The sequence below is a fragment of the Globicephala melas genome, chromosome 11, assembly GCF_963455315.2.
Source record: "Globicephala melas chromosome 11, mGloMel1.2, whole genome shotgun sequence".
Lineage (NCBI taxonomy): Eukaryota > Metazoa > Chordata > Mammalia > Artiodactyla > Delphinidae > Globicephala > Globicephala melas.
Genome location: NC_083324.2, coordinates 53,534,083 through 53,549,010, shown reverse-complemented (window position 1 = coordinate 53,549,010; position 14,928 = coordinate 53,534,083).

Below are 14,928 nucleotides of genomic sequence, written 5' to 3'. Positions count from 1 at the left end.
CAGGCCTGGAGCACAGGGAAGCTCCTGTCCTGGGTGAGTACTGGTCATCTGGGGAGGACGCCCATTCACTGAGCACCTGCCAAGACTAGGTCCATGAAGTAGGTACTGTGCCCATTTTACAGATGAGAAATCACACTTGAAGGACCCCAGTAAGAAGCCTAGGGTCTCACAGAGGTAGGTCTGCTTGCAAAGCCAAGGTGTCCTGGACTTCAAATTTGAAATAATAATTTGGAATAATGCTTGGTTCTTTTCTCGTATTGTCTCCTGAGGGACCTGGCCTGCCCAGCAGGATGAGAGGGCTGTACCACCATGAAACATCCCCATAGCACCATCATTGTTCTCATCCACCCCCACCCCCCGGGGGTCTGTCTGCACAGTGGGAGCAAGGAAGGTGTGTTCTTATCTCTATTGCTCCACTTGCTTCCACTCACATGAGAAGTGCTGTCTAAATTCTTCCCGAGAGCACAACTGGAGGACGAGTGAATAGTGTTGCCTAATGTGTGGAGTGTGCCCACTCCTTCAGACAGTTTCAGATTGTGCCAACCTTTAAAAACATTATTTTAGTGGGTCTGTTTTTATTTTAACATGTACTAGAAAAAATAAACACATTTACCCTGGGCTTTCACAAATATTATTGCTTGAAATATAGCTGGGTTTAAAAACTTGAATTGACTTTTTAAAATGCATTAAGTAGATAACAGTCCTTATTTTTGGCAACTGCAGGGGCTGGGAATATGAATGATGAGGTTGGCGTGCTCCCCACAAGGAAGCAAATCCGTATGAATTGCTAACATTCATGGAGCACTCGGGAAGCACCAAACACCATTCTCTGTGTTTTACCATCTTTATCTGCTTTAATCTTCACCACCAACCTATGAGGTAGTCTTACGTCCATATAAGAGGTGAGGAAACAGGCAGGGAGCAAGGTATTACTAAGAGTCCCACAGTGAGCGGTCTTAAGGCCAGGATTGGAACTGAAGCAGTCAGACTCCAGAGCCCGCATGCAGACCTTGAACACAAGGTGAAGCTGTAGTTGAAGGGCAAGGTGGAGTCCTGGAATGCTCGAGGTCTGATTCTTTAGGGTCAAATCCACAGGAGGAAGATGCAGTGCACACTGGAGGGGCCAGGGTGGCCATCAGGGAGCAAAAGTCATTCCTCAAAGGCACATGGACTCTGGGCTCCAGCCCAAGTGCTCCAGCCAAAACAGGAGCCAAGGTCCTCTGACGCCCCCCCTTACAGGCTCTGTTTTACCCGGGTTATTTCAGTCCTGGCTACTGCAAAGTCGGGAGCATTCCCGGTTGGCAGTAAGTCTCCAAGTGCCCTCAGCGGGGTCCTGGTCCTTGCACCCGTCAGCAGCTTTGGAATGCAGGCGCTCTCTGTGCCTGGCAGTGGTGGTTTTTGTTTTAAGCTCCCTATGCAAATGACAGGGTGTACACTAATAGTCTAGTCCCGAGGGAAAACCCTTCCCAGGGTGACAGAGAAGTTTTCATCTAAGCAAGCGTGTCCATCCTTTTTCACAAGTCACCACAGTTGGCATCTGCAATTCTGTTCATTTTCCTTCTGAAATAGCCTGCCTAATCGTTGCTTATCTCATTTCCAATTAGTATTTCTTTTTTTACTTGGATAATTATAGCTCCAGACTATGGGTGTGGGGCTATGGCTTTCGGGCCTACTTTGCAAACTGCAGATAAAGACAAGATTGTGAACCTTCCCCCATTACATGGCCTGCCAATCAGCCTCACACGGTGTAACTTAATTCTAATACACCTCCTGATCTTTGGTGCATTTAAAAATAGCTTGTTAATAGTCTTCCTATTCTAATTAAGCTAAAATTGCACACGGTGTGAAATGTGTGCTCTCTCTCACTCTTCCTCTACACACACACACACACACACACAATGCTAAAAACTCACTCTGCATGCACCCTGTGCAATCGGTGTTGCTGAAACTGTCCTTGAATCTTCCCCCCTCCATGCCTGCTGGGTAGACAATAGAATAATGATAGCCCTGGTGCTGGTGTGTCACCAGAAAGATGAAATGCCTTTGAAATGTCATATTTTGTCTAAATATTCTAACAAAATCATTAAAATTGGGACCTCTGGAGTCAGATCCCCTTGGTTTGGTTCAAATTATTGTCAGCTCCACAATGACTGACATGGCATGAACCTTTTAATCATTTTATTACTTTGGTTTCTTACCATGTAAAATGGGTAATGACAGGATCTACCTGAGAGAGTAGTAAGAATTACTATAAAAATAGAGTTACTGTTTTCAAAGTCATTAGAACAGAGACTGATGCACATAAGCATTAATTATTATTATCTACTCCAAAATGAAGTTGTGATGTTGTCATATTTCAAAGACATAATGTCTCAACATCACTATCAGAGAAATGCAAATCAAAACTACAATGAGGTATCACCTAGCACCAGTCAAAATGGCCATGATTAAAAAGTCTACAAACAATAAATGCTGGAAAGGGTGTAGAGAAAAGGGAACCCTCCTGCACCCTTGGTGGGAACGTAAATTGATACAGCTACTATGGAAAACTGTGTGGAGGTTCCTTAACAAAAACTAAGAACAAAGCTACCATATGATCTGGCAATCCCACTCCTGGGCATACGTCCAGAGAAAACCATGGTTCGAAAAGATACATGGACCCCAACGTTCACTGCAGCATTATTTACAACAGCCAAGACACAGAAGCAACCTAAATGTCCATGGACAGATGAATGGATAAAGAAGATGTGGTACATACATACAATGGAATATTACTCAGCCATAAAAAACAATGAAATCATGCCATTTACAGCAACATGGATGGACCTAGAGATGATCACACTAAGGGAAGTAAATCAGACAGAGAAAGACAAATATCATATGAGATTGCTTACCTGTGGAATCTAAAAACTGATACAAATGAACTAATTGACAAAACAAAAACAGACTCACAGACTTAGGAAAGAAACTTAAGAGTTACCAAAGGGGGAAGTTGAGGAAGGGGGAGAGAGAAATTAGGAGGTTGGCATTAACACATATACACTACTATATATAAAATAGATAATCAACGAGGACCTACTGTATAGCACAGGGAACGCTATTCAACAGTCTGTAATAACCTATGTGGGAAAAGAATCTGAAAAATAATAGGTACATGTATATGTATAACTGAATCAAGTTACTGTACACCTCATAAAAACACAACATTGTAAATCAACCATACTCCAACAGAAAATAAAAATTTAAAAAAAAGGAAAGAAATGCCTACTCTATTCTCCTCAGGACTTGGTGACCTGGGTTGGTGTCACATCCCCTGGAGCCTGAGCAGGCTTGGGTCCCAAGGCTAGATTCTCATGGGGCTGAGGGAGCTGGGGAGAATGTACCAGCAAATGAGCCCCCCTTGGACCTGTAGTGCCTGGTCCCCTCTGGATGGGACCACAAGCTCCAGATCCAGGCAGGCCCTTCAAAAGCTAAACCAAGCCCACTGCACCCAAAGAAGGGTGGACCCTCTGGTTTGGAAGAGCTTTGAAAAGTCACCTGGTCTCCACATCTCCTGGTGGTGGGATTCCTACTTCCATCCCCCTTCCTTACAGTTGCCCCACCTACAGATGACAGCACCCTCAACGTAGTGGTTTTGCAGGGTTGGGGTTTGTCTGGTGGGTGACGGGTAAGGGGGAAGAAGTAATGAGACACAAGCCCTCAGGAGTTTCTTCTAGCACATTCCACTCTGATAACCCAGGAATGCGAATTTCCTAAGGCTCTGGTTGCCCAAGTTGCCAGAGTGGGGCATATAGAAATGCTGCTGCCTTGTAGCCATTTCTCATAACAAAAACTTTAAAACTGGTGCTTATGGGTACTTCGTCTTAACAAGACCTGTGGGGGCTATAAATATACCTGCCCTCAAGAAATGTCCTGTGGTAGGTAATCAAAAAGGAATTCAAAACAGGGCCAACTTTCAAGAAGCCAATTTCAAGAGGTAAATTTTACTCACACTGTTTAAAAAAAAAAAAAAGCACATGAAAAGATGCTCAGCATTGCTAATGATTAGAGAAATGCAAATCAAAACTACAATGAGGTATCCCCTGGCACCAGTCATCAAAAAGTCTGCGAACAATAAATGCTGGGGAGGGCATGGAGAAAATGGAACCCAACTACACTGTTGGTGGGAAGGTAAATTGTAACAGCCACTATGGAGAATAGGGAAGTTCCTTAAAAAATGAAAAACAGAGATACCATAAGATCTGGCAATCCCACTCCTGGGTGTGTATCAGGAGAAAACCATAATTCAAAAAGATACATGCACTCCAATGTTCATGGCAGCATTAGTCACAATAGACAGGACATGGAAGCAACCTAAATGTGTATTGACAGATGAATGGATAAAGAACTGGTACATAGAGACAATGGAATATTACTCAGCCATAAAAAAGAATGAACTAATGCCATTTGCAGTAACATGGATGGCCCTAGAGATTATCATACTAAGTGATGTAAGTCAGACAGAGAAAGACAAATATCTATGATATCACTCATGTGGAATCTAATTTTGAAAAAAATGATATAAATGAACTTATTATAAAACAGATTCACAGATTTCAAAAACAAACCTATGGTTACCAAAGGGGAAACGCAGCAAGGGGGATAAATTAGGATCTTGGGATTAACATACACACACTACTATGTATAAAATAGATAACCAACAGGGACCTACTGTATAGCACAGGGAACTCTACTCAGTATTCTGTAATAACCTATATGGAAAAGAATCTAAAAAAGAATGAATGTATGTATATGTATAACTGAATCACTTTGCTCTACACCTGAAACTAACACAACATTGTAAATCAACTATACTCCAATAAAATTTTTTAAAAAGACATAATGTTCCACAAATCATTGGGTAAAATGGACTCTTGAGGAAGATGAGCCATGTCTTCTGTATAAAAACCTTGCCCCTAGCTCTGGTCTGTGGAGCACTCCTAACTTTTGGTTTTTTAATATGTTTCAGTTTACCTTTCAATACACATGAATATACCACAATTTCTTCATTCACCTTACTCAAAGACACTGGGTTTTTTCCAATTTTTTTTTTATAATTACAAAGTGTTGAGTAGACAGTATGGATCTATTTTATTAGAAAAAGGAAATGATATCAAAATTAATTAAAAGAAGATGATTTACATTATAAAATTCATTGAAAAATATACAGATTGAGCATGACTAGTGAAAAAACAGGATAAGGAGCAGAAGACAGCATAATTGTGACACACACACACCCCAAAGTGAGAAAAGCTCTACCAGTTTAAATGCTAAAAAATTGTATGCAGGATCTGTATGCTGAAAACTACAGTAAACTGATGAAAGGAATATAAAAGACCAAAATAAATGGAGTGCTATTCTGTGATCATGAATTGGATGACTCAATATTGTTAAAACATCGATTCTCTCCAATTTGATCTGTAGAGTCAAGACAATTAAATCTAAACCCTAGCACTTCTTTTGGTAGGTATCAGCAAGAAAATTCTAAAAGTTACGTAGAAGTGCAAAGAAACTAGGATAGCACAAACAATTCTGAAAGCGAACTAAGTTCTATCTACTTTGAAGACACACTATAAAACTATGTTGACCTAAAACAAATAGACTGCCATTTATTTCTCCAGCAAAAATGGATTTATTTTGGATCCTCAAGAGATTGTAATTTGGAGTCTGCAACCATGGCAAGTCACATGCAAGTCCCCTGCACAGCAAGGAGAGGAGAACTCTTTTAAAGAGAGGTGAAGGAGGAGTGGGAGGTACAATCTATGGAGTGAAAGATAGACTCAGTGATGTATTTTACAACATGGGGGATACTGCCAACGTTTTGTAATAACTGTAAATGGAAAGTAACCTTTAAAAAGCGTATAAAACATTTTTAAAAATTAAAAAATAAAGAGGGTGAAAAGAAGTTAAAAGGGCTATAGTAAACAAAGAGTCGACTGGAGGAATTAAGATTTTGAAGAATAGTGGCTTTTCATTGGCTGAGTTGTGACAGTCTCTCATTGGTTGAGCTCTTGCCAGACATAAAGAGAACATCTTTCTTCTTCCTTTTGGGCTCTGCTATGGTCATAAGATGTTTGTTCTCCTTTTCTTTTTCTGTGGTTGATTTCTCGTTTCATGCCACTGTGGTCATAAAAGATGCTTGAAATAATTTCTGTACTCAAATTTACATGGAGACTAAACTACATGCTACTAAAAAACCAATGAGTCAACAATGAAATCAAAGAAGAAATTTAAAAATACCTTGAGGCAAACGACAATAAAAATACAACCATTCAAAATCTATGGGATGCAGCAAAAGCAGTTCTTAGAGGAAAGTTCATAGTGATACAGGCCTTCTTTAAGAAACAAGAAAAATCTCAAATAAATAACCTAACCTACCACCTAAAAGAATTAGAAAAAGGAGAACAAACAAAACCTAAAGTCAGCAGAAGGAAGGAGACAATAAAGACCAGAGAGGAAATAAAATACAGATAAAAAAACAATTAAAAAAGTCAATAAAACCAAGAGCTGGTTATTTGAAAGGGTAAACAAAATTGACAAACCTCTGTCCACGCTCACCAAGAAGAAAAGAGAGAAGACACAAATAAACAAAATCAGAAATGAAAGAGAAGAAATCACAACTGTGATGGTTCAACATACACAAATCAATCAATGTGATACATCATATCAAATAAAGAAAGGACAAAAACCACATGATCAACTCAATAGATGCATAAAAAAACATTTGATTAAATTCAACATCCATTCATGATAAAAACCCTTATGAAAATGAGTATAGTGGGAACATATCTCAACATAATCAAAGCTATTTATGACAAACCTACAGCCAATATAATACTCAACAGTGAAAAGCTGAAAGCCTTCCCCCTAAAATCTGGAACAAGACAAGGATGCCCACTCTCACCACTTCTCTTCAACATAGTATTGGAAGTCCTAGCCACAGCAGTCAGACAAGAGAAAGAAAGAAAATGTATGCAAATTGGAAGGGAAGAAGTAAAAGTGTTGTTATACACAAATGACATGATACTACATATAGAAAACCCTGAAGATTCCACACAAAAACTACTAGAACTGATAAACAAATTCAGCAAGATAACAGGATACAAGATTAACTACAGAAGTCGGTTGCATTTCTTCACACTAACAATGAAATATCAGAAAGGGAATGTAAACAAATAATCCCTTAAAAATTGCATCAAAAAATACTTAGAAATAAACCTCACCAAGGAGGTGAAAGACTTATATGCTGAGAACTACAAAACATTAATAAAGGAAGTTAAAGATGATTCAAAAAATGGAAAGATAACCCATGCTCTTGAATTGGAAGAATTAATATTGTTAAAATGGCAATACTACCCAAAGCAATCTACAGACTTAATGCAATCCCTATCAAATTACCCATGCCATTTTCCACAGAACTAGAACAAATAATCCTAAAATTTATATGGAACTATAAAAGACTCAGAAGTGCCAAAGCAATCCTGAGGAAAAAAAACAAACCAGGAGGCATAACCCTCCCAGACTTCAGACAATACTACAAAGCTACAGTATTCAAAACAGGGTGGTATTGGCACAAAAACACACATACAGATCAATGGACCAGAATAGAGAGCCCAGAAAAAAACCCACACACCTACGGTCAATTGATTTTCAACAAACAAGGCAAGAATAAACAATGGGAAAAAGTTTCTTCAGTAAGTAGTGCTGGGAAAGTTGGACAGCTGCATATAAATCAATTAAGTTAGAACACATGCTCACACCATGTACAAAAATAAACTCAAAATGGCTTAAAGACCTAAACATAAGATATGATACCATAAAACTCCTAGAAGAGATCATAGGCCAAACATTCTCTGACATCAATTGTACCAATGTTTTATTAGGTCAGTCTCCCAAGGCAACAGAAATAAAAACAAAAATAAACAGATTGGACCTAATCAAACTTACAATCTTTTGTACAGCAAGGGAAACCATAAACAAAATGAAAAGACAACCTACGGAATGGGAGAAAATATTTGCAAATGATGCAACCAACAAGGGCGTAATTTACAAAATATACAAACAGCTCATACAACTCAACAACAAAAAAACAAACAACCCAATCGAAAAATGGGCAGAAGACCTAAATAGACATCTCTCCAAAGGAGACAGTTAGCCAACAGGCACATGAAATGATGCTCAACATCGCTAATTATTAGAGAACTGCAAATTAAAACGACAGTGAGGTACCACCTCACACCAGTCAGAATGCCCATCATTAAAATCTCTACAAACAACAAACATTAGAGAGGTGTGGAGAAAGGGGAACCCTCTTACACTGTTGATGGGAATGTAAATTGGTGCAGCCACTGTGGAAAACATTATGGAGTTTCCTCAAAAAACTAAAAATAAGAGTTGCCATATGATCCAGCAGTTGCACTCCTGGGCATATATCCAGAGAAAACTATAATTCAAAAAGATAGATCCATCCCTATGTTCATAGCAGAACTATTTAAAATAGGCAAGACATGGAAGCAACTTAAATGTCCATCAATAGATGAATGGATAAAGAAGATGTGGTACATATATACAATAGAATATTACTGAGCCATCGAAAAGAACGAAATAATGTCATTTGCAGCAACATGGATGGACCTAGAGATGATCATACTAAGCGAAGTAAGTCAGACAGAGAAAGACAAATATCATATGATATCACTTATATGTGGAATCTAAAATATGACACAAATGAACCTATCTACAAAACAGAAATAGACGCACAGACATAGAGAACAGACTTACGGTTGCCAAGGGGAGGAGGGGTAGGGGAGGGAAGGAATGGGAGTTTGGGATTAGCAGATGCAAACTATTATATATAGAATGGATGAACGACGAGCTCCTACTGTATAACACAGGGAACTATATTCAATAACCTGTTAGAAACCGTAATGGAAAAGAACATAAGAAAAAAATATATATAAAAGTATATATACATATATATATAACTATAGTCACTTTGCTGTATAGAATACAATATTGTAAATCAACTATACTTCAATAAAATAAAAATAAAATAAAATAATAAAGAGCCCAGAAATAGACTCTGCAAATATAGGCAACTGATTTTTAATAACTGATGGGGAAGTCTAATATTATAAATAAAATCTTCTGCTAATGAATAAAACCTAGCCCCAAAGGTGACAGTTTTATGGTTGACTAAGCATTAAACCAGAGGTTACGTGCAGCTCAGGTAATATGCTAAAGAGATGGTAAAGACAGAAAGAAATCACACAGGATTAGGCACATGAGTGTTTTTCCAGTGGTTTAGCTTTAGCCCCAGGAGGGATGGAACAGGCCCAAATGTCACATAATCTGCTTATGAGTAATCTCCAGGATTGGCAATTCACCCTGGATTGTTCACGTTAGGGGACATGATGCAGAAATTCCCACCTAGACTTGATTATGTGACTGCAACTATAACGCGCATCCAGTGCTTGCAGGAAGTGGAGAATCTCAAACAGATCCTTATCATTTGCACACCAGATTCGAAGGAATGTGTGTGCTCCTGCCTGGCAGACCAGCAAATCCCTCTAATATGAATATAAGACCTCCCCAGAAGCCATGCAGATTGAGGTGTGTGGTTCTGCCCCAAGGATGTGAGAAATACCAAAATTTATCCTCTAGAAAATTCCTCTCTGGAGACCCAAATGTGAGAGGCCTTAGAAAAACATGGCACAACCTAATAATCATTCAACTAAAAATTCAACTCACATGTTGACTTAAGTAGGATTGGAAGACATATTTTTAGGTTTAGCACAGGTTCTCCAATGTGACAATAGGGCCCTCTTCCAAGGGCAGGGAGGCGAGGAGGTAATGAAGTTCCTCCAGCATCGATGCTCACCCACTGCCCCACCCAGCCCACCACAGAAAGGCCTCCCCCTGCAGAGAGAACAGCTGTGTTTCCATAATGGTGTAACAACCTTCTCATCCCTTGGTCTGCAGCAGAACATGACCTGCCCATAGAAGAGCCTTCAAATAACAGAAAAAAAATTGTTTACGACTCACTATTCACTTGGGTTACATTTTGTGGCTATTTGTATTCTACATTGTTATCAGCTATCAGTCAGAATTGCAGAATATGTCAAATATGAGTGGGTCCTAGGCAGTGTTCATAAAATGTTAACCGACCTGTAACTTGTGATTCTTAAAATGAATATGGCTTTAGCCTGACATTCTCTTGTGAGAAAATATTTAGAAATCAAAATCATTCTACTCCCAAGAAGAAAAGTTTTCTCAGATAAGTCAATCTAAATTCATTTTTAGGGGGAAACTCTTCTCTTTTCCTGCAGGGATGCATATACTAACCAGAACACTTGACATTTCAGTTTGTAGCATGTGTTTTAAGATTAAAGGTGACTTCTGTTGGTGGGAATGTAAACTGATACAGCCACTGTGGAGGTTCATACAGCCACTGTATGGAGGTTCCTTAAAAAACTAAAAACAGAATTACCATACGATCCAGCAATCCCACTACTGGGCATATACCCAGAGAAAAACATAATTCAAAAAGACGCATGCACCCCAATGTTCATTGCAGCACTATTTACAATACCCAGGTCATGGAAGCAACCTAAATGCCCACTGACAGACGAATGAATAAAGAAGATGTGGTATATATATACAATGGAATATTACTCAGCCATAAAAAGGAACAAAATTGGGTCATCTGTAGAGACGTGGATGGATCTAGAGACTGGCATACAGAGTGAATAAGTCAGAAAGAGAAAAACAAACATCATATATTAACGCATATATGTGGAACCTAGAAAAATGGTACAGATGAACCGGTTTACAGGGCAGAAATAGAGACACAGATGTAGAAAACAAACATATGGACACCAAGGGGGGAAAGCAGCGGGGTGGGTGGTGGTGGTCTGATGAATTGGGCAATTGGGACTGACATGTACACACTGATGTGTATAAAATTGATGACTAATAAGAACCTGCTGTATTAGAAAATAAATAAAATTTAAAAATAAAAAAAAGATTAAAGGTGATTTAAAAGCTTTTTCTAAGACATGAGTTAGTTATTTTACATTTACGTATCCAGGTGTTCCCTAAACAAAGAAGTTATCATCTCCAAAGGCAAACTAAATGCACCTACTTGCCAACCTTCCTCACAGCCACGATTATTTATTAATTACTATGTGCTAAGCCCCCTGTGGATATTATAGTCTAATTTTTAAATGCATAGAGATATATAATTACAAATAGTGATACGAATATCTTAAGAAAATTATAGAGAGCTTATATTGGGACAGATGCCCTTTTGGGTGGCTGGAAGGCAGGCAGAGAACATCCCTAAGAAACAAAGAATCAAGCTGGGACCAGAACTGTACGCAGTTTAGCTAGGTGGAGGGGGAAACAGCATTGTAGGAAGAGGCAGGACTACATCCAAAGGTTTTGACAGCTGGGGTTAAAAGGAGGGGTGGGATCTGAAAAAAGCCCAAATTCTGGCTCCCATGAGGTGGGTGACAGCACAACACAACCTGTATGGGGCTGGAAGGACACAGTGCCTTGGCAGCCACTTCCAGAATTTGATCTTTATCCTGGGAATTAAAATCACCTGCTTTTGTATAGCTTAGCTATCAGGGTCGCGATCACCTACGCCAACATGATTTAATTTTGTTTCAGGAGATTTTCGCTCAGAAACTTCATGTTGTAAATCAGTGAGTAACTTTACTGTTTGCTTTAGGAAATTTCTGCCAACCAGCTTATCCAGAGAAACACTTGACTCATCTCTCCCATCAGGACAAAAGAGGGCTCAGCTGTAGAAACAGCTCACTTATCACACAATTTATTTATGGAGACTTGTGCCAAGACACTCCCCTTGCTGTGCCCACCAACGCTACACCATTACATGGCGGACTGTGTCCCAACCAGTTTGCCTTAAAAGACCCACTATTTAAGCCACCTGAGCACACACCTGAAGCCTGTAAATAGGCTTCTTCAACTCCCCCTTCTGAGACCCCACTGAAACTCTTTCAAGGCAGTGTTGCTCCATACTCAGTAGGGCTAATAAAGTTTTAATTAGCTTTGCTTGACCAACAGCTTTTCTGAAGACCTTCTGCAGAGCTTGTAAAACAGAAAGTGAGAGATAGGATCAGTTTGTGTTTTAATATGCTTGCAGTTTGGTGAGCAGATGGGACAAAGCCCAGAATCAATGTGTGGATGCAGTAAGAAGGCTATAGCTATAGTCAGTCCAGAGGAGAGGTGAAAGGAGTTTGGAATTTGGACATGACAATGGAGCTGGGATAAATGGATGGATTGGAGACATGTTTTGGAGGTAAATCCAACAAGGTCTGCTCGTAGGTTGGACACTGGGGGAGAGATGGAGACAGAGATATTAAGCATCAATTATAAATTCTGGTTTGCTGAACTAGATAATGATGTCATTCGCTGAGATGGAAGCATGGACAAAGGAACTTGTTTGAACAGGGGTGTAGAAAATCCTGAGTCAGTTTTGGGCACGCTGAGTTTGAGTGGGACCTGAGTAGAGTTGTCAAGTAAGCATTTGCCCATGTGGGCATGGAGCTCACAAAGGTCTGAGAAAGCAATGGCCAAATACTAAGAAAATATTTATTCTCACCTCCACTGGGGTCCCTATTAAAATTTCTCACTATTTCAAATCAAAATGCCCTCTAGGCTATTGCCCTCCAACTTCAATGGCAAAAAGCAGACAAGAAAATTCCTATCCTCTGGTTTGAGAAAGGGGCCATGACAGTATAATTATTGTCCTCTTAGACCAACCTAGTTCTTGATGTTTCTGTTTGCCAAGTAACTGTGGGATGTCAGACACAGATTGCTAGGATTAGTTCAAGATGACCCTTTTCTCTCTATACATCTACAATAGCAAAGCGAAGAAGTTTAGAGCCTGGGTTCTGGGGTGAGGTGGATTTAGATTTGACCCTGGGGTCTACCACTCAGTAGTCTGATAATCTTGGAGAATTTTCTTACACTATTTGTGTACCAGGTTCCTTGATTGTAAAATGAGGATAATAAAACTCTCACCTTGATCGAGTTTTGTAAGGTGTGTGTAAGACCATGTAAATGTACTAGCTGGCACAGTCCTTGGCATGTCGTATGGACTCAGTAAATGTTAGCTATTGTCACCATCATCCTTGGTTTTCTGCATTAGAGGAGGCTCAAACTTGTAGAATTTGCCATGAGAAACACCGCACCTGCAGGACTAACAGGTTAAAGAAACAGGAAACCTATATTATCTTTCTCCTTTTGGCTATAGCACTCCACATACTCCCCCTGTCCCAGGGGCATTTACTTTAATGGTCTGGGTGTCCAATGCTTCATTGGTTCAGTCTAATGGCCCCCCGGAAGTTGAGACTCGTAAGTGATTTCTTGTATCATATCTGGTTGGCTGACTTACATCTCACATTTTACATGACCAAAACCAGGTAAAGCTACTCTTCTTGCAGCCCTCACCCCAGTAATGGCAATTCCTTTCTTATGGTTGCCCAAGCCAAAGGTAAATGAAACTATCCTTCATTTCTCATTTCTTTTTAAATACTCTACTCCGTTAGCCAAGATTTCACCTTTCAGTGCCTCTGGGATGAGACCCGTTTTCACCGCTTCCTTCACTACACCTCTAGCATAAACCACCACAGTCTCTTGTTTGCGCTATTGCAATTGCCCCCATTTGATCTCCACCCTTGCCCATGCACGCCCTATTCTCCAAACAGCAATCAGAGTGATCCTCCGAAAATATAAGCTGAATCATGTCAATACCCTGTTCAGATGCTCCAGTGTGTTTCCATCTAAGTCTCCATCTACATGGTCCAGTGTCCTGACTCCCAGATATGTCCCTGATTCCACCACCCTATCCTGACTACCACTCACCCCCATCAGTCCCTCCACTCCAGCCACACTTGCCTCCACGTTGGTCCCTGGATGGATCACAAGTGCAGCTCCTCAGCCTTTAGCTTACCAAGCCCTCCTCCTGGTACGCCCTTTCCCCAGATACCCACAGGGCTCTCTTTCCACTTCCTTGACCTCCATGCAGAGGTTCCCCTGTCAGCGAGGCCCTGCCTAACCAACTTCTCTCCGACAGCCAAGTCCACCCTCACAGCTACCATATTCCATCCCTTTACTCTCTGTCTTCAAAATACACATTGCCACCTGACTTGTTACATAGTGACTTGACTGTCAGCCCCAAGGATATAGAAAGCTTCACAGGAGCAGAGATTTTGTCTATTTCAGTCACTGGGTATTCCCTACATCCTAGATAACAGTCTGGAACATAGTAGGCCCATTAGCAACACATTTAAAGGGTGAATGAATTACAATTAACCTTTTATCAAAAAATTTTTCTTGACCATTCAGTCAAGTACCTGATTGGGGGTGGTATATCGGAACATTTTAAGGAGAAAGGAGTGGGATGTTCAAAGTACTGGTAGCAGTTGGGTTTTTTTGCCATTGAGCAAGGAACTGTCATCTTTCAAAAAAACGGCCCAACAGGAGCTGAGCTCAGGCTATTGAGTCTCCCATGACCTGCCTTGTAGATGAAGAAAGACTGAACAAGAGGCAAATCCATACTTGGCTATAACTGTTTTTTCCACCTTATTCCAGGTGTTAACTAAAAAACATACCACTTCCAACCTACTGTCTCAATTATTTAACTAAAATGTCAACAGAGCCCAAATTACTTCTAAAATGTATTGGTACCAAATGAACTAATTTACAAAACAGAAACAGACTCACAGACTTAGAAAACAAACTTAAGGTTAACAAAGGGGAAATGCAGTAGAAGGGATAAGTTAGGAGGTTGAGATTAACATGTACACATTAACATATATAAAATAGATAATCAACAAGGACCTGCTGTATAGCACAGGG